General features: G+C 38.6%; 1 protein-coding gene across 4 annotated transcripts in view; it reads right to left on the minus strand.

Moving 5' to 3' along the window:
- The window catches only part of ESRRG (estrogen-related receptor gamma), a 535,542-nt gene that overhangs the window by 395,023 nt on the left and 121,207 nt on the right, over positions 1-19,312 (minus strand). For 3 of the 4 annotated variants that reach the window (XM_012726909.1, XM_004685433.2, XM_012726908.1), the window contains exon 2: positions 9,393-9,484. The exons of the other annotated variant lie outside the window; for it this stretch is intronic. The gene's annotated coding sequence lies outside the window, so the exon portion shown is untranslated. The remainder of the gene's footprint in view (positions 1-9,392; positions 9,485-19,312) is intronic. 4 annotated transcript variants of the gene reach the window in all.

The raw sequence follows: 19,312 nt of genomic DNA on the forward strand, positions 1-19,312 counted from the left end.
CGCATGAGTTCGATCCCCGCCTGCCCCGGAGGAGATCCACATGGCGTGGCAGACCTCTCCTGACCCACCCGCTGCTCCCCTCAGCAGTGTACTTCGTCGATCTGCTTGTTCTGCTCCCCACTCTGTTCCTGGTGAATCCTCTCACCGTCCACATCTCTGGCCTGTACCCCAGTTCTGTATGAATAAATAAATCTTTAAAAAAAAAAAAGGAGCAGGGTTCTGATTCAGGCTATAAGGTGGATGCAATGTAAATGCATATACTGAGTGAATCAGACAGACTCAAAAGGAAAGCTATCATGTATTTCCACTTACCTGAGGTACCTAATATCTACAATTATATACCTTAACATATATTTATGTCAGTTGTTATATAAATAGGTCCAGAAAGCAGAATGATGGATCTGGAGGCTGGAAGAGGGGTGGAATTTACTATTTAATGGGCATGGAGTTTCTGTTGGAGATGATGAGAACATTCTAGGGCTGGGTGCTATACAACAGTGCTGTGCAACAGTGCTCAAGTATTTAACACCACTGACATTTGGACTTAGAAATGGTTAAAATACTAGGGGAAAAAACCCACTGCTTCCCAAAGCTGTATGTGAATGATCAACTCACACTTGAATTAAGCCTGACTATACCTAGTTCCAGAAGAATCAAGCCAGTCTCTGTCAATGATTTGTGGTGAAATTGGTCAATGAGATGTATGTTTCTTCCTTCCTTTACTCACACAAGAGATACTTTTTTAGACATCTATTCTGAGTGGTGGAGTACCCTAAGAGGCAACTGAATAGACATGGCAATCCAGAAAAGAAAAGGCTATAACTATATCTCACAGAAGTTAAGAAAAGGCACACAAACAACTGGAAGCATCAATGAAGACCTTACTAGTATGGGGACAAGAAAGTCATGGGACAGAGTGCTCTAAGTAAATGTTTTAAAGTTGAAACCTAAAATTTGAATAGCACTTAGGCTTTACACATATTGTGTATGGAAGAACATTCCAATAGAGAGAACTGCAGGTGCAAATGAGAAAGTATATAAGGTGGGGAGATAGAAAGGAGAAGGAATAGATTGGTTGTGATGAAGCCTGACAGACAGTTGGGGAGGATATGGAGTGGGGGCAGTTGTGTGTGTGGGCACTGCAGATAACAAGAAGCAGTTAGACTTTCCCTCTAAGTGCCAAATGAGAGAAATGAACCAGATCTTTCAGGCCCCATCAGTTCCAAAGATGCTAAGTCTGTTATCCCTTTCTGAGCACAGTCTTGTCTGAGAGAGTCTTGCCAACAAGTGTCCTCATAGAAACTGTCTGATTCTCCAGAATACTCAACAGCTCTTCCCACCCTCTCCATATCACGCTGACCTCACCCCAATCAGTAGGCACCACGTGGTTTCACTGGCCATCTTTCCTATGTCCAGAGCCTCTGCTGTCCTCACTTCACAGACACACTGCCAAGTTCATTATGTAATCTTCCTTTCTGACTCACAGCACCTCTGAAGCGTCTTCCTCTGACTCACTTAGCCCATTTCATAAGCTTCCTCTGTTCTCTCCTGCATCTTTAATATCTCCTCACACCTCTTTCTTTCTGCTTCAGACACCCTCAGACCTCTTCTGTTTCCATATTGCTCTTTGGGCCATCCAATGCAAAGATGGCAATTTGACTCATTATCAACACATTTTGCCTAACTATAACTTGGCTATCCACTGTGATAACAAGGTCACCCACTAATTCATCCCCTGTGCATTTGCAGGCTCTCCTCCTTCTGAGGTTTATTTAGAATTACTCTACACATAACCTCCTCACCCTCTATTTTCAGGAATTCACTTTACATTCTAACTATTCTGTGAGCAGTTTCATCCATCTCCTATCTTTGCCTTTGCTATCCATAGATCTGTTTCTACAGATGGTCTTAGTCCTGTAGCCTTTTTTAGCAAGCATAGGACTTCACGGTGTCAAAAGTCTGAGAATTACTAGGAAGAATATATAAGGTGTAATTTTTTGCTCTTCCAAAACTTTCAGTCTAGTCAGGAACATGTAGGGATATATCACTCTAAATATTTTGTTGTCTCTGTATGTCTTACATGGCAGCAGCACACACTTCAAATCCAGGTTTCTTCCAGTTGAAGAGAAAGAAGGGGAGGTTTAAATTAAGAGCGTCAAGGATAGGGGGATTACAGGAGATATTAAAAAGTATGGGGGGGTGGCAATAGAAGAAATCACAGTGTAAAGGATGTTGATGGAATGTGTAAGTTTCCATAGCGGCCATGCTAACACAAAGAGCAGAAGAACACCACCATGGTGTGAGAGAAGGTGAAGTGCATGATGGGATGATGCTGTGGAGATGTTAACTGCTGATTCAAGATACTGGCACATTAGTTTGGTGTGGATATTAATGAGGCTTGCACACTGAGATGACGAAAACCAAGTTCAGTGAGGAAGAAGCTATCACCTTTTAGTTTCAAATTGAGCAGAAGAAGGCACATGGATACTAAAGATGGTGGGTACATTCTGCTTCATCTTCAAACAAGAATCCTTGCCCCTCTTTTTGCCATTCCTAAAACTTTTGGGAGTGGATGCTGCTGTGGTTCCCCCTTTACCCCCCCACACCCCTGTAACTGATGCAGCTTATTCTTAATGTCTGATTATGTAGCTTCTTAACCACATTGTACTTTTTTCTTTTTATATAACGTTCTTTTGTCTGACCTTAAAAATAATGCCTATGTATTTTTGAAAGAGCTCTGTTCTCCTACTAAAATATTTCCCTATGACAGACCCTGAGAAACCAAGATGGCTGCTCTAAAACATACTGACTTGTCAAAGTTTTCAAGTCCCTGTGTCTTGACATCTCCTCAGTTGGAAACCCTCCCTAGCCATTAAAATTGAAATAACTATAAAAAAAAAAACTTCCTATAAAAAGTATCAGAAAAGTAGACAGTTTTATTTAACCACAAGTAGCTAGGAAATGGTACAAAATTGATGGAAGTGTTAATTCAAAAAAAAAAAAAATCCATTGACAACATAAGATGGAAAGTGTAGATATGTTTGGTTCAGCAGTCCTGTTCTAGATATAGCCTCTAGATACAAGAACACAAGAATAAAACGTTACTGAAAATAGCAAAAAAAAAAAAAAATTACAAGGGCTAAATGTGTATCAGTAAGAGGATGCTGGAATATATATTATATGATCAGTTAAGGGGGTATAAGTATGTACTCACCTTCAAAGACATACATGCATATAACAAGAAAATGACAGACCTGTGCACATGTGTCATGATTACATATTTTTGTGTAAAAGGTAACTAGTTAGGTAGACATTCTTATAAACACTGGGCTATGGTGAAAAAGCTATTAATACACTGAAGAGTGACATCTGGGTGTGCATGAGAAAGGATGCTTTTGCTTCATAAATAAATATACTGTGCCCTCCATCCCACCTCTCACCCCCATCCACATTGTATCTTTATCTTCAGCACTAAGATTCCTCATGGCAGAAGCTCAGTTACCATTGGTTAAAGAGAAATCCTGTCTAGGCATCACAGACTCTTAGAGATCTGCCAGTAACCTCCATGTTCACACAACTCTGTTCAACAGTTATGTGTTTCTGGTCTAGTTATTAACAATGCTCCCTACTGAACAAAACATTTACATTCAAACCACTAACTAAATGGTCACCATCATGAAATCTTCCAGAAGTCCCTGATTTGTGAGTTAACAGCTCCCTCCTGACCTTCATGGTGCTTTAGTTAAGGCTTCTCAATCTCTAATCCATGGGTTCTATTCCTTGCTTTTCTTCCTAAAATTTAGGTTTCCTTATAGTTCCTTTCTGTGCCCAATCCCCGTGGCAGTCAGCCTCTCCTGCAGGGACACACAGCAGCGGTCTCAAGTTTGAGTTTGCTCTCAGGTCACTGACTTGCCATGGGAGTCTCACCACTTAGATTCCCCACACCTTGACTCCTCATTATCTCCAAATGAGGTCCCCTTTTTCCCTCTCAATGATGTTGCAAGTTTTGCAAAGAGAAGCCCCAGGGGCAGGGTTATTTCTGTCTGTCATTATCATCTGGGCTGCAAGGCAAAGAGAACCCCAATGTGAAACAGCAGTTTGCCAACACAGCTCCTTAAAGTGGCCAAGCCATGTGACATTTCTGTACCTCAGTTCCCCCATCTTTAAATGGAATAACAGCAGCTACTTTACAGAACTATTTTTGGGATTAAGAGTTTGATTATAGCTTAAGTACTTAAAAAGTGAAAATCATGCTTAGTGAAATAAACCAGAAAGTAAAAGAAAACTACCAGATGGTTGCACTCATAGCAGGGGTCAGGAAAAAAAATATATATATATAATATTAAATATATATCTATATATAAATATATATTATGTATAGCATAATATATAAATTATATATAGTATATCATATTATATATTTTATATATATATTTATATATAGTAATTGTAATAAAGTAAAGAAGAACATCAACTAACAATTATAAACCAGAGACATTCTATGGGGGTAGGAGAGGGGAAAAAGATCAAAACTAGGGTAGGAAGAACACATGGGACTATGATGATGGCACATGGGTGAAGTGGTGGTGGGAGTCCACAGGGATTACAACTGAGATGAAAAAATACACAAAATGAATAATAATATATATATTTATAAATATATATTATATAATATATATTATAATATATATATTTCATATATATTATATAATATATATTTATAAATATATAAATAAATAAATATATATATATTTACACACACACACACATATATATATATAAGAAAAAGCTTAAACATAAAACATTCAACAAATAAGATTGGCTAAGGAAATAATTTCTTTCATGGGGGAGGGACAAGATGGAGGCTGAGAACACAAAAACTAATGTTCTACAATAACATTTGTCTAAAATGCTACTCAAAGACTTTCAAATTTTGCACATCAGTATAATAAAGTAGTGAGCATTAACAAAAAAAAAGTGAAGGGGATATAGAAAATGTGACAGAAATGTGAGCTATAATAGTTTATTTTTACATCATTTTGTACATTTTTTTTTTCATCTCAATTATAATCCCCGTGGGTTTCCCATCACCGAGTCACCCATGTGCCATCACCACATTAAGAGCTATTACTCTTAATTTCCAAATTTTTGTAGTGAACATAGATTACAATAATGATAAAAAAGTATTTAGAATGATTCCAATAATTTCTCAATCTGTAAGTCATTCACTGAATCTTCTGTGGAGAAAAGCTTTTCACATGTTCACATCTCCTCATATCGCTACTCACACGTCCCCATACATTAGCATAAACCCTTATTCCCACTGGTGGACTGGTACTTTTAAGAACTGCTCTCAGATGAACTAACACCCTATTATTAGTAACTGCCAATTTCTACGATATAAATACTCGTACCTTGGCCAATATCAAGCTCCATCCTAACATCATAAGCATGAAGCTGAGACGGGCTGTACCTAATTCCAGTAGACCGAGCTCAAGTAGACAGAGGTCATAGCAGTATGTGGGGAAAGTGATAAAGAAGTGACGTGTTGAGTCTACATTCATTCAATTTAATCATTTAATAATATTTCATAAAAGTTGGCTCCAAAATTCCTAGACCTTTAACAACTGGCTCTCTTTGTATGAGCAGATTCTGGCAGTCTTCACTCTTACTCCATAATTGCCTTCTCCAGCTTTTGCTTTCTCCTGGACTAGCCTCTTCCTTACCACGGGTCTTTTCATCCTGCAAGGCAGGGTGACTGTGCCCACTGCTACTTCTTTTGACTGAGGGTGTAAGCATTTTGGGGGAATGCTATACATTGAATGCTCCACAATACACATTTCACTGGTTATTTTGCATATCAACCTTCTTCCAACTCCAAATCAGAATATATTTGTTTTACACCTGATTATCAACTGAGGAAAAGGAGGCAGTTCGTATATTTAAAAAACATTTGAAATCCTGGTGCCTCTGCAAACTTCAACTCCCCAAACTTCACCTCCCCAGCCAATTCCTGCTGACATGAGCTGTTCATGTCCAATGTCTACCTCTTTTTTTTAGAGAATTGCTATTTATAAATGGTAGACTCTCATTCAATTAACATTGGGGGTGTAGTCCTCACTCAATATATTATTTCTTATACATTGAAGAGATCCAATATTTGAATTAAAATCACAAAAACTCTATTAACTAACAGAGTATTAGTTTAAAAATGTAGACTCCTTGTTAGGGTAGATTTTTGGTTTCTTACAGTATTTTTTGAAGAAGCACCAGTAGAACCTTGTATACCCATAAAGAAACCGTTGAGCATGTCAGGGTATTTTTCTTATAAAGAAAATGAACTTATCTTATATCAGAGACGTATTGTACAAGTATATTACCACTGCGAGGACAAAGTAGTCAGTGCCTTTATTAATGTGAAATGAATAGAAAATCTTCCTTCACATTCTTGGAGATTTTATGGACATGTAAATACACACACATACACACATACACATACATGCACATGGCCTGCTCACACACGTACTGCAAAACATATTGAGACTCTAACTATGATAGCTATGACCTAATTTCATTAAAAATTATTGTGTTTAGGGATCAACCTGTTTTATTCCTATTTACTTTGCAATAACATCACAATGAACTTGTCTCTTAGAGACCTCTATAACAATAACAAAGTAGAGTTTCCATGCTCCATGGAAATGTTAGCATTTGCTAAATTCACACTCAAAGATAAGCACTACTGGTCAAGGATAAAATTCTACATTTCAGAAACTAGAATTGCTACATTAGATCCTTCTGAAAACAGAAGAGAAAGACTTTGTCCAAATACATTGGATTCTCCAGGCACCACCCTTAGTGGTAGAGGGGGTCCCAAGAGGAATCCGCAGAGACCCCGTAGCAGCCACCCTGTAGATAAGACACACTACAAACTCAAGGATGTATAATTGACTTTCAAATATTCATTGGTATTATATTTGCCCCAGAAAGAAAAAACGATACTTTTCAGGTAGTCTGGTTCATAAAGAACTCAAAATTTGGTACCACTGAGCCAGTATTGAGTTTTTTGATAATTCCATTCCTAAATAAGTAGCACTGACAAAGACATTACAAATGGGAAAAGTTGTCAGGAAGGGCAGACAAAAAGATTGCCATGATATTCTGTTTGCAAAAAAAAAAAAAAAAGGTATTAAAACATCAATGATACAAAAATAGACTGGAACAATTTGTTTTTTTTAAAGGGAGGTGGACACAGCTTCCAGAATTTCTTAGCTGGTGGCTCAAAGGTTTCATTGATTAGTGGATAAGTTTGCTGGTGAATGATTAGTCGATTAGTCAGAAAGGTTTGAATTCATTACCAGAGCTGGCCTCCTATGAATAAAATGTGGGGAGTATTCTCTCTCCCACCCTCTGTGACAGATGATATCTGTTTTCTCCTGTGAGTTTGAATTTAAGAGCCACTGAAGCTCAGCAACAGTATATTCTGGCTCAAATGAGCTGAAAATTGCATTCAATTTGAATTTCAAAAATGGAGGGGAAGAAGAAAAAAAACACCTCAGCACCCATCAACTCTCCACACTTCCCAGCTACTTCCTGCAGCTCAGTTCATTCGGCCAGGCTGGGACCTGCAGCCAGGATGTTCGGCCAGGGAAAGAGCATCGCTGGATTCCTGCCCAGTCTAGTTTAAAAATAAACTTTTAATAGTCAGGATCAAAGCAACCTCACTTTTACGCACATGCATAATGCAGAATGCGACCCACTGAAGAAATAGATTTATCTTTTCCGAACTCAAATTGTCCTCTTTTTGTGTGTGTGTACTTTGGAGGTGATAAAGGTGAAGGTGTTTTCCCTGAGAAACTCAAGAAAAGCAAATTCTTTTCTAAATTAAAATGAATTTCTATTCACTTCGCTTAAGACCCTCATTAGTAGTGGCTGCTTTTCCACCCCCTCCTCTTCTTCACAAGCCTTGCATTACGAAGCAGCTATGTTCTTGAAAAGTTGAGTGAGCATTGATTTTCCAAATCAAATCATATTTTAAATGCTGTAGAGAGTTGGTTATTTAAAGGAAGCTTGTGATAAATTATTTTTTAAAGCCATGCTATTTTTAGAGTTCAAATAATTGCCCCTTCATGTGAAGGCAGAATAAGCATGGATTTGAAGCACATTCCCATTTTCTTAAAGCAGAGCACGCCTGCAGCTCACAAGCAGCACAGATTTAAGTATCAGCAATAATTAAAACTAAACCGATGTTATACAAAACAACAGATGATATCCCAGCATCATGTAACTGAATGATTTTTGGCCAGAACTCCATTTTATGATCGCTTGAGCTGAAGGAGCAGAGAGAGCGACAAACTCATTTCAATCCACTTTCACACATGGAAACATATTCTCCCATTGCCTAAATTATTCTCAATTTGCAAATTAAGCAACTTGGGTGCCATGAAAAAGGTAATTCAACTTCTGAAGTGCCATTTTCCACGTGGAAGCAGTGGGCTGCTGAGCGATGTTCCAAAAATCTGACTCACTCCAGAGTGCCTGGTACCAAGCTGGGTGGAGAGACATCCTGGGCAAGGAGTATGCCCAGGTTTCCTGCACACCTGCTCTGTGCCCAGCATCCCACAGCACAGTGGGCAGGGGTCACAGATGAATCACTGTGCTTTGGCAGAGCTAGCCACTTAGGGCAGTGGTGCGCCCCTCCCTGAGTTATGAATCAGATGGAGAGTCTGCCATCCGAATGTGACAGTGATGACAATTAGACAACTGGGCTCATAGACCCACAGGAAGGGCACTGCAGAACAACCGGGTAGCTGGAAAGTAGGCACTGCATGATTTTCTTTCAAAACCAAGCAAAGGACACTAACAATCTAGACATCCTTCTAAAGAAAAAGGCATTCCATTGGAACTAGGAATCTGCTAAGGTCTTCTCATAAGTTCACAGAAGGTAGAATTAGGAAGGGAAGACTTACTTTGTGACCAGAGGACGAGACAGCAAGAACAATATCACTTTACTGGTACATCAACAAAGGAGATAAGGAGTTGAGAACTGACTCTAACAACTATGGCTGCACAGTCAATACTGTGCATCAGTAGAAACAAGGGTAGCATCTTTCACAAGGGATTAGATGGTCAATGCCCAGGAAAATCCAATTCCTCTGAACATTCCCCCCAAACAGAACACCTCCTAAGCATGAAAAGTGATGCTTTTGCAATTTAAAAGAAAGAGAAAACTCAGGGAGCCTCTTCATGCAAGCTGCTCATGAAATACTTGCCCAAATCCAGAGAGTGTGAGGATGCAGGAGGCCACTTACCCTCCTTGTGTGTCACCAGGCTTCTGTACAGAGGTTTGACATGAATGTCAATATCTCCTAATCTCGAAGGAAATAGCTTACCTTTCAAACTGCAACGATGTGAGTGTTGGATTTTTTCCTTACATCTTCATGATTTAATATTGTTTCATTGATGAACCAGTAAATTGTCAGCTCTATTCATTTATGTGATGTGAGCAAGGATCCAACCCAAAAAAAAAAGGAAAAAAGAAAAAGAAAAAAGTGAGGTCAACTTCTTTGGCTGCTGCATTTAATAAAATCTCCCAAGTAATAGGGTTAAGCACACATTAATAGCTATGACTTAGTACATAATGCCTTTAGCAAGTCTTTGAATTTCATATACATATACTCAGGGCCCTATCAACACGCTACAGTACAGTCCTCATTTCTTCTTTTAAATTTCCTTCCTTCTCAGTTGTAACAGAGTTATTAATGTCTTGTTCCTCTCTTATTTATAGTAAGTGCTCTGGTTAAGGTTTCAAAGCATTTTCCATTATAACTCATTTATAACTTTCAGGAAGAGAAAATGCCTATCACTAAAGGAATTTATATTTATTTAATATTATTCTCAAGCAATACAAATTTCTCCAAATATGAAGAGTTTATTTCTGATTTCTTAGGAACTAAAAAAAGATAGAAGGGAGCAGGTAAAGAAGTCCATGTTTTCTTGTACCTCAGTTTTTAATAAGTTTTCACCAACACCCCATGCAAAATGCCGATTTAGATAAAACATCTACCAGAGGAAGCTACTAGATTGCACTTCATGAAATTGCCAATTTTTTTAGCAAAACTTTACCTACAAAAATGGCAATTCCACATGATTAAGCTTAATACTCTTCAGCTCTTTTCCATTGTCTAAAAATCTGTTCAGAGCAACAAAGATCACCCAATATTCAGAGCAGTTCTGTGTCTGACTCACAGCCCTGGGAAGGGAGACAGGAGAAGGGAAGGTTGAGAGGCCAAGGAATACGGGAAAGGTTTCCTGCCATCTGCCTGGTACACACAGGGTACCATCTCCTAAGTAGAAGATGTGGGGAAACTCATTCATCAGGTGGCACCATGTCACTTTTCATCACAGACCTTGAGGCAGGAAAGTGGTAACTAGTCTTTGGGGAATGAACACTTCAAAGGGATGTCTGGATGATGATTACAGGATCCTCAGAGTAGCTCTAAATCAAATTCACTAAAGATTTTCTTCAAAACCCTATCTTTTCCCTTTTCTGTAAATAATGAAGTTAAAACTAATGTTTGACAATAATTAAACAAGACGGAGGATTCCTCTCCAATGCCCCCTTCAGACCCCAAGACTACAAAAAGTCATTGGATTCATATTTAGACCATCTGATATTATGTTGGATAGAAACCATTCAAGTGAAGATTGAGAAACACAGGGATGATTTTAAAATAAATCCTTGCATGGAGAGTTGAAGATCAACTAAGTGCAGAGACCAAGGAGACTTGCAGTGTAGACTGGAATTTGACTGGGTCAAGAATCAAGAAAGGAAGAGGTTTTGCAAATGTAATGGAGGGTGCTTCCCGTGTACACGTGAATAAGAAAGAAGTCAAGATACCTTGAAATAAGAATTCAACCTTATTCATTTCCTAGGTTTGTTAAAAATTGTGATTTTATCACAAAACATTAAGTATTAATATATTAAGTATTAAGAATATTAATAAGTACTGAGAAACATCAGGCAAAAGCCCACTCAAACCATGCTACAGGGTGAAAAAGCTAAGAGGAATGACAATTTTGTCCTTTTTTTTTTTTTCAATAAAAGCTAAAGACTCAAAAAGTACCAAAACAAAGGGGCTGAAAAAACAAAAATTTCAACAGGTGATAGGTTACTCTCCATGTAATACTGCCCATTGTCATTACTGAGGTGATTGTGAATTCAAGTGCACATATAAAACACAACACTTCTTAAAGCACATCTCTAAAATCAGTGGTCACTCAGAACAGCATTCAGATTGTGATGATGATCTTTTGGAAGAGTATTTCTTTTGATGCTACATGTAGAACTAAGCAACTCAGGGTCAAGTTACTTGTAATCTCCCATTTCTGCAGGAGCAGCAGGGCCAGAGTATAGGATTTTGCTCCTAGAGTATTGGAGAGGAAAAATTACTAACATGGTCCATATAACTACCTTCTGGTCATACACAAGAGCTTTAAAAGTTGTTGGGAGAGAGAAGAAATGGATGCCTAGTGTGTCTATACATTCTTATAGTGGAATTGGGAATGTCCTGAGCCCCAAGTTACATAAATTGGGTGTCCCACAAACATTTTGAATCTTGTTATCTGTGGAATTTGGGAGGTAGGATTATAGAATGAACTAGAACTATCTTTTCAAAAAAAAAAAAAGAGCACAATTTCTTAGTCTGGTAATGTGGGTTTACAACACTGCATATGAACTAGGGATACAGAGTCTAGCTTTTTTATGCTCACCCCTTAATTCAGTTTCTGCCTATTTTTGCTACCTACATCTCCTGCTTCTTTATTATGTTCCCTGTAGGGTTTGTGGGTGAAGGGGATCAGTGAGGGTTGGAAGGTATGTACAACAAGGAGTTTCTGTTACCTCAATGATTGGGTTTTGCTATAATCTGTAAACATTTATCCATATTAATTCTGTTCTAAATAACTAACATTTCCATTTAATATTAAATGTAAATTTAATATTTTCAAGGTCAATATTTACTTAATATTGCACACCAGTTACTGAAGAATAGAAGGCAAACATGTCATAATTTTTTAGAAATTCAGATACATTATGACTGAAAACTTTGGTGGGTAATGTATTTCTTTCTTCACCTTTTCAATCTGTAAAAATCCTCGATCACAAACAATCAGCTTTCGCATGCAGACTGAAAGACAACTGTTTTTGAAAACAACCAATCACCTAACCCTGAATAATTGCTGAAATTGGACATATGAACTGACACCAAAGAAATGGACTATAGGGTTAGCAATCAAAATCTCAGGAATTTTGCTTTGTCCAACACCAGGGGGAATCTTTCATGTAGAATGTGGGGTTGGGAAGGCAAGCATCTGTAACCTTCTCCTTATTCCAGAGAATTTTTTTTTAGATTTATTTATTTATGCATACAGAACTGGGGTACAAGCCAAAGGAACAGGGGGTGGTGAGAGGATTACTAGAGACAGAGTGGGGAGCAGAACAGGTTGACTGATGAAGTACACTGCTGAGGGGAGCAGCGGGCGTGTGGGGAGAGGTCTGCTATGCCATGTGGGACACCTCCAGGGCTGGGGATCGAACTCACGCTATAGTGGCTGTAGCTAACTTGCAGTGCTGTGTCCTAACCCATTACACCAGCAAGGAGAGCCCTTCAGAGAACATTTTTATAGCAAATGCAGAGAACGAAATGACCATTTTCTTTCTCCCATGAAGTCACTGACTTCCAAGCAGTAGGTTTCTATCTCCTCCATCCCCAAAAGCAGGACCATCTGCGGTGTTGCTGTCACCCTCTTAGAAAATAGTGAATGACTGTTGTACCTTCAGTGGGAGAGAACTGTTCTTTAGGTCCCAAACTGGTACTAAGAATGGATATTACAATAGAAAGAGAAGCCACTTAGCACATAATGTTCCTGAAACACAGTAGCACTTCAGTGGAACATAGCTACCCTTGGGGAAAAGCACTTCTTGAGTTCTAAAACCTCAGGAGTACATCTTGCTGGAAGGAGCTACCAGTAGTCCACTTACCTACAGAAAGATGCAAAAGCCCATGCATCATATACTCTCAAATAGCAAATAAATAGCAGGTTTTAAAAGGGAAAACACATATAGTTCCTTCTGTCCTTCTGAATACAGCTTTAGTATATAGTCAGACTGTAAAAACAAACAAACAAACAAACAAAAACAGACAAAAGAATTTCTTCAGCTTCCTAGATTTTCTGCCATATGTTCTTGGTGGGAGTTGTAAAGTGTTTGATTATTTGAAGATATTTTTCAGGGTTTCAATAAAGGTAATGAGAAAAGATGATCCCAGGCAAGCATGGAACATACAAAGCAGCTCTAGTTACTGGGAAGATCTGAGGCAGATATGACTTTAGTCTTGCCCTTTCCTCATGTCCACCAAGACTGCTCTAAAAAGGGAGAAAATATGACAACAGAGTAAGCTCAGTGTTTTAAAAAGCTCTCTGAAATTAATAACAGGTCAGAGATTATGATTCAATTTTACAGTTTTGAGAGGGGGTCATAATCCGTCAATTTAGGTACCGCTTTTCCAGTGATGAAGACAATGTAAAGCGCTCTCCCAGATAAACAGAAGACAAATTTAGAATTCCATATTTAGCTCTCCCAATACTTGTCTCTCTCTAGTTAGTCTCCCAAATTCAATAATATTGGCTACCTTCTGATGCAATAGCTGAATGAGAAAGCTTTTCTGTAAATGAGGACAGAATATTTTTAAAATAAGTGATTTCTTCCTTAAATCAGCCAAGATTCTCCATTTGAATATATTGCCAATCATTTCCTTCCACTTAAACCATGGGAATACAGACCATTAGAAGAGAAAGGAATGGGAACATTACAGGGGAACTACTTCAGCAAAAACAAAAACAAGCAAAAGAGTAAAAGAAAATGATGGAGAGAAAGAGAAAGTCCAAACCACAAGAGAGCAGAGTCCATTGGTTCAAACTTGGACCCCCACCAACACTCTCAAATGCAAAGGGGCTGCAACTTCTCCTTGGTTCATTAGGCCAGGTTCCTGTGGACAGTCTACCAAGCACCATCATCTGAAAGCAGCAATATCTTCTCCAACTCTTATACAATTGCTAATGGGCTAATGGGCACCAACCTCTCTGGAGGGAAGACGGATCAGCTTATAGTATCTGAACCAACAGGGAGAGCTAAAATGGGTAAGGACACAGCTGGCCCAGTTGCCGATGTGATTTGACCCTCAGAGATGGCTCACTCTAAAGCCTAATATGTTATAATCTCTACACACCACCTCTAGTGGTGATGAGGACATAACACTTCTCAAGGTTAATTAAGAGTTCTTCATTACACCAGTCAGCTTGTAATTAACAGCTCCCTCTGTCTTTAATAAAAAATATAGAATGATAGGAAATAAATAAAGGATACCAAATGGTAGGCACATCCTAAATTCAAATGATATCCTCCTCCACCAGTCCAAAGGAGTCAAACAAGCCAAGGGGGAGGGAAATGAAGGTTTTGTTAAACAAAAATGAGATTGCTAGAGAAGGGACTGGAGAGAGGAAGGAGGCATTTGTTCAATCAGTACCTATTTTCAGAATTTCCTTCAAGCTGGCTTGGACTGAGAGCCATCAATTATTTAAAAGATGTAACATGAAGCTTCCTTTGTTGAGGCAAATCTCCAAGCAGACCCCAGGAGAAAATAAAAAATGAATTAGGGGTCCGCTTGAAGAAAACAAGGCTTTCACTATGGGGAGACTGCCTCTGTTATAGAAATAGTTCAATTTTACCTCTTAAAATCCACAAACCATTTTTTTCCTCCCCTTACCTATTTATTTATTATTTTCTACAGTAGATCACACAAAAGGAGGAATGAATCATCTTCTAAACTTCTCCTTTCTTTTCAGATTCAGCTTGATGTATTGTCTTCATTTAAATTACAAATACACTAATCTGAAACACTGTTTACCAAGTAGCATTTTAAATCAAAGATACAAGAAATTGCATCACTCAGATTTTAAAAATGACTTGAGACTCTGGACCTCATAAAAAATAGTCGACAGTGTACTCTGTCTTGGCTGCTACATATTCAGTCCAGCAAATGAAATTCAATTAGTGAGCTTTGTACTTAGGACATTATGATTTTGATGGTCTGTTCAAAACTGGTGTGCCAGCCCTGGTTCTGATTTTTGGCAGTCCACCTTTAAAAAAAAGATTCGATAGGGTAGGTTGGCAGGAGGAAAGTTAGTTTTAGAGGAGCTTACTTTTCACCATCTTTTAAAAATGTGTAAGGAAAGATCCATTACTTACTATGCAAATGGATTCATGGATTTGAGAAACTTCATTATCTGAGTTAGTCATGATCAGTTTTCATAATATCCAGAAAAGCAACTGGCCCAAAATAAACCAATAACAGACTAGAACTGATAGATCATAAAGTTAATTAATAGGCTTTGTGCCTCAGCTGTGTTCCCAACAACCAGATTCAAATCTTTGGGAAGCCTCTGCAGCCCTCCCACACACAACTAACAGGCCAACTCAAGTGCTTACAGTAAAGGCATGAACCACAGTGTCAACTCTGGAGGTGTTACATCTTTAATTCATGGAACAAATCACACAGATATCAAAAACCGTGAGACAGAAGCCCTGAGGAGTCAATGTCTTGATCTACCATCTGGACCATCACACTTTGATTCAACAGATCTCATCTGCATGGATTAAGCAAATGGTAAGAGCAAATAGAAGAGGTCATGGCACGACCTGATTCTTTGGACAGAGTAAAAAGGAAGAGTTGAAATTTGAAAAGGATGTACAGCTACTGGTTCATTAAAGACAATCTCAACTAATTAGACAACTGATATCTAAATGTGCACCTGAACTTCGGGGTTGTCTTCTTAAAACATAGAGTGGCTCATATCATTTCTTTCCTTCCCTTGCAGGGAATTATAGTACCAACCAGCTCATTTCATGGACTGAACCTTAGCAATCATCCTTGGCAACTCTTTTTTTCTTCTCACCATTGTCCATCCCATCTCCAAATCTTTTCCCCCTTTTGGAAAACAATTTTAGGAAAATCATCTGGAACTTCAGAAGAGGCATTGAGTTGCTGCCCTTCTCCCTCTCCTGGAAATTTATTCTGGAAGTTATACATTTTCCTGAGAGTGTGACCTAAGGCTCAGTACAGATGGGCAGCTTGGTTGTTATTTTTCTGACTTGAAAATGGGATCCCCATCTGTTGTTAATATAAATGCATCCCACAGAAGGTTTTATACATGATAAACTCATTCTGAAGTGATTCTTTCCTTGTGTCAACTATGAAAGGAACAATGTTCTATGCCTTTTGTCGTACAAATGGGCAACTTTTGAAGTATTTTCTCAGAATTTAGGAGTAAACTGCAGTGCTGTAGTCCCTGGTTCCAGTTTGTTAGAGCGTTTTCCAAAACCTGCATGAAATCAATGCATGCTGGTAACTTGAAATCAGCCATCGTGGGGCCATTTAAACCAAAGAAATCAGCAAACATTAAAAATCAGGTTTTGTTTTTACCTTTGGAGAAAAACAGTTTAACAACATATCAGTGAAAAAGAATATCATGTTTATTGTTGCCATTTTTTACAAATTAGAATTACTGCAGAGGTTCAGATATCAATACCTACCCTCTTTTCTTCACTTAATGGTAGAGAGAGTCACCAGATCCCTGGGTTCATCTACCCCTGCTAGTCAGCATACCCTGAGATCATACTCCCCAGTCTCCTTACAGTTAAGAGTGGCAATGTAATGAACTCTTCCTCTGCAGAAGTGACAGAAACTTCTACAAACTTGACCAAGAAGCCCCGCCCAATACATGCACACACACTCTCTTTTCATTGACTTTTGCAGATGATTGAGTAACACTGGATTCCACCTACTGAAGTTAGAGAGCAGAGGGCAGAAGCTCAACTTTCAAACTATCCCTTCAAAAAGACTCATACCAACCAGAAATATCCATTATGGATTTTATGTGATAGAAAAAGTTATGTTTTATCATGCTTGAACTGGTGACATTTAGAGGGTGGCTTGTTCACCATCACTGGAACTAACTTTTCTCTCAACTATAGTCTTCCTTCCCTCAGCTGATATGATAAATCTATGGATAATAAATTTGGGATGGTCAAGACTGACAAGACAAGGAAAGCTTATAAGATACTAATTTTTCACTAAGAGCTTTTTACATTACTGGACAGTTTTAGTTCTAGTGTGCTCATTTCAACATTCCTCAGTGGGGAAGCTGTCTTATTTTCTTTTTTAAAGATTATTTATGCATACAGAACTGGGGTACAGGCCAGAGGTGCAGTGTGAGAGGATTCACCAGAGACAGAGCAGAACAGGCAGATCGATGAAGTACACTGTTGAGGGGAGCAGCAGATGAGACAGGAGAGGTCTGCCATACCATGGGGGTCACCTCCCTGTCGGTGATCAAACTCGTGCTACAGTGGCTGTGATAGCTTTATATTACTGTGTTTAAACCCACTGTGCCACCAGATAGGGCCCAGCTGTATTTTTTTCATGGGCTTGCAGTCCACTGGCCATCTTCTTTTTTTCCTTTAGAGATGTCCTCTCAATGAAATGCTCCAAGTTAGAATCATTTTCATATTAGAAACACATGAAGACTCCAAATTTTAGTCTCTATGACTTGTCATGGAAATTAAGTATAAAAACAATGTTGATATTTTACAATTAAAATAAAAGCTCAACATATTTAATTTTCCCTGACCTGACTTTGTTCAGTCATTGTGGACAAAAAGTATGAATTCATTATTTGCAGATAGCCCAGATTGTTAAATATATTCAAGAAGGAACTAAGACACCCCTTTCTATGTACATGAACACACATATATTCAAGCAAGCATGTTTTGCTATTAAGGGCAAAAATAAAAATGAAGGTAAAGATAAGAAAGTATTTTAAGAGGTTAGCCATAGATACCATGTATAGTGGAATAGTAAAAGTACTTTTAGACCCTCCTTGGTGGCGCAGTGGGTTAGGACACAGCACTGCAAGCCAGCAGCAGCTGCTTCAGTGCGGGTTTGACTCCCTGCCACAGAGGTGAGCCACATGGCACAGCAGACCTCTTCGGCCTCGCCCATTTCTCCCCTTAACAGTGTACTTCTTCGATCTGTCTGTTCTGCTCCCCGCTCTGTTTCTGGTGAATCCTCTCACTGCTCCTGTACCCCAGTTCTGTATGCATAAATAAATAAATCTTTTTTAAAAAAATAAAAGTACGGCCCTCCCTAGTGATGCAGCGGGTTAAAGCACAGCACTAAGAAGCTAAAGCCACTTCTGCATGAGTTCGATTCCCGCCTGCCCCGAAGGTGACCACATGGCACGGCAGACCTTTCGTGACCCAACCGCTGCTCCCCTCAGCAGTGTACTTCGTCGATCTGCCTGTTCTGCTCCCCACTCTGTCTCTAGTGAAGCCTCTCACCGCCCCTGAGCCTCTGGCCTGTACCCCAGTTCTGTATGTACAAATAAATAAATCTTTAAAAAATAATAAAAATAAAAGTACTTTTAGTTCCTATGCTTGCATCTTAAGATTTTCTCTTCCTATAAAACTCAGATGAAAGAAAGGAATAAAAGGGAGGGAAGGAAGAAGACAAGAAAAGCATTCTCACCTCTTCATATTATTTAGTATATGAAATTATCACGTTTTCCTCCTTTTATCACGTTTTCCTCCTTTTAAACTTGTATAAGAAGTCTATTTGGGGGTGTTTGGGTTGTTGTCTTTTTAAAAAATTTAACAATCATAGCTCTGAAGCTTAATCACTTGTATGTGTTACAAGACCAGATGGTTCAAGTGGGTGTTTGTTTACAAGCTCTTTGCATAAGGTTTTTAGCTGTTTTTTAAACCATAGCTGAATATTTCAGCCAACAAAGGAGGCGAGGGGGAATTAATGAAAAACCACTGGATGTCCCAGATCCCTGAGCTACTAGCCTTCTCTATGCCATCATTTCCGAGGGGTTGTTGCTTTGCTTAACCCATTGCACCACCAAGGAGGGCCATCCCAATTGTATTTTAGAAAAAACTATCGAGAAGCTACAAATTAACAAAAATGTTTTTGATCCTAATCACTATTGCATATGATTCTTGTCTTTTATTAGCTTGTGGATGACCTCAGCAAAATGTCATTTGACTATGTCTTAAGAACATGGACTGTACTATTTATTGTCAGTTCTCTAGAGAGCAACACAATTTATGGCACATAGCAAGTTTTTCATAAGTGTTAAGTGAGTAAAGGAATGAGTTACTACATGTGATTATTCTTTTCCAGTACTAGTGAAC

The sequence above is a fragment of the Condylura cristata genome, unplaced genomic scaffold (genome assembly GCF_000260355.1).
Source record: "Condylura cristata isolate star-nosed mole 26May11 unplaced genomic scaffold, ConCri1.0 scaffold00018, whole genome shotgun sequence".
Lineage (NCBI taxonomy): Eukaryota > Metazoa > Chordata > Mammalia > Eulipotyphla > Talpidae > Condylura > Condylura cristata.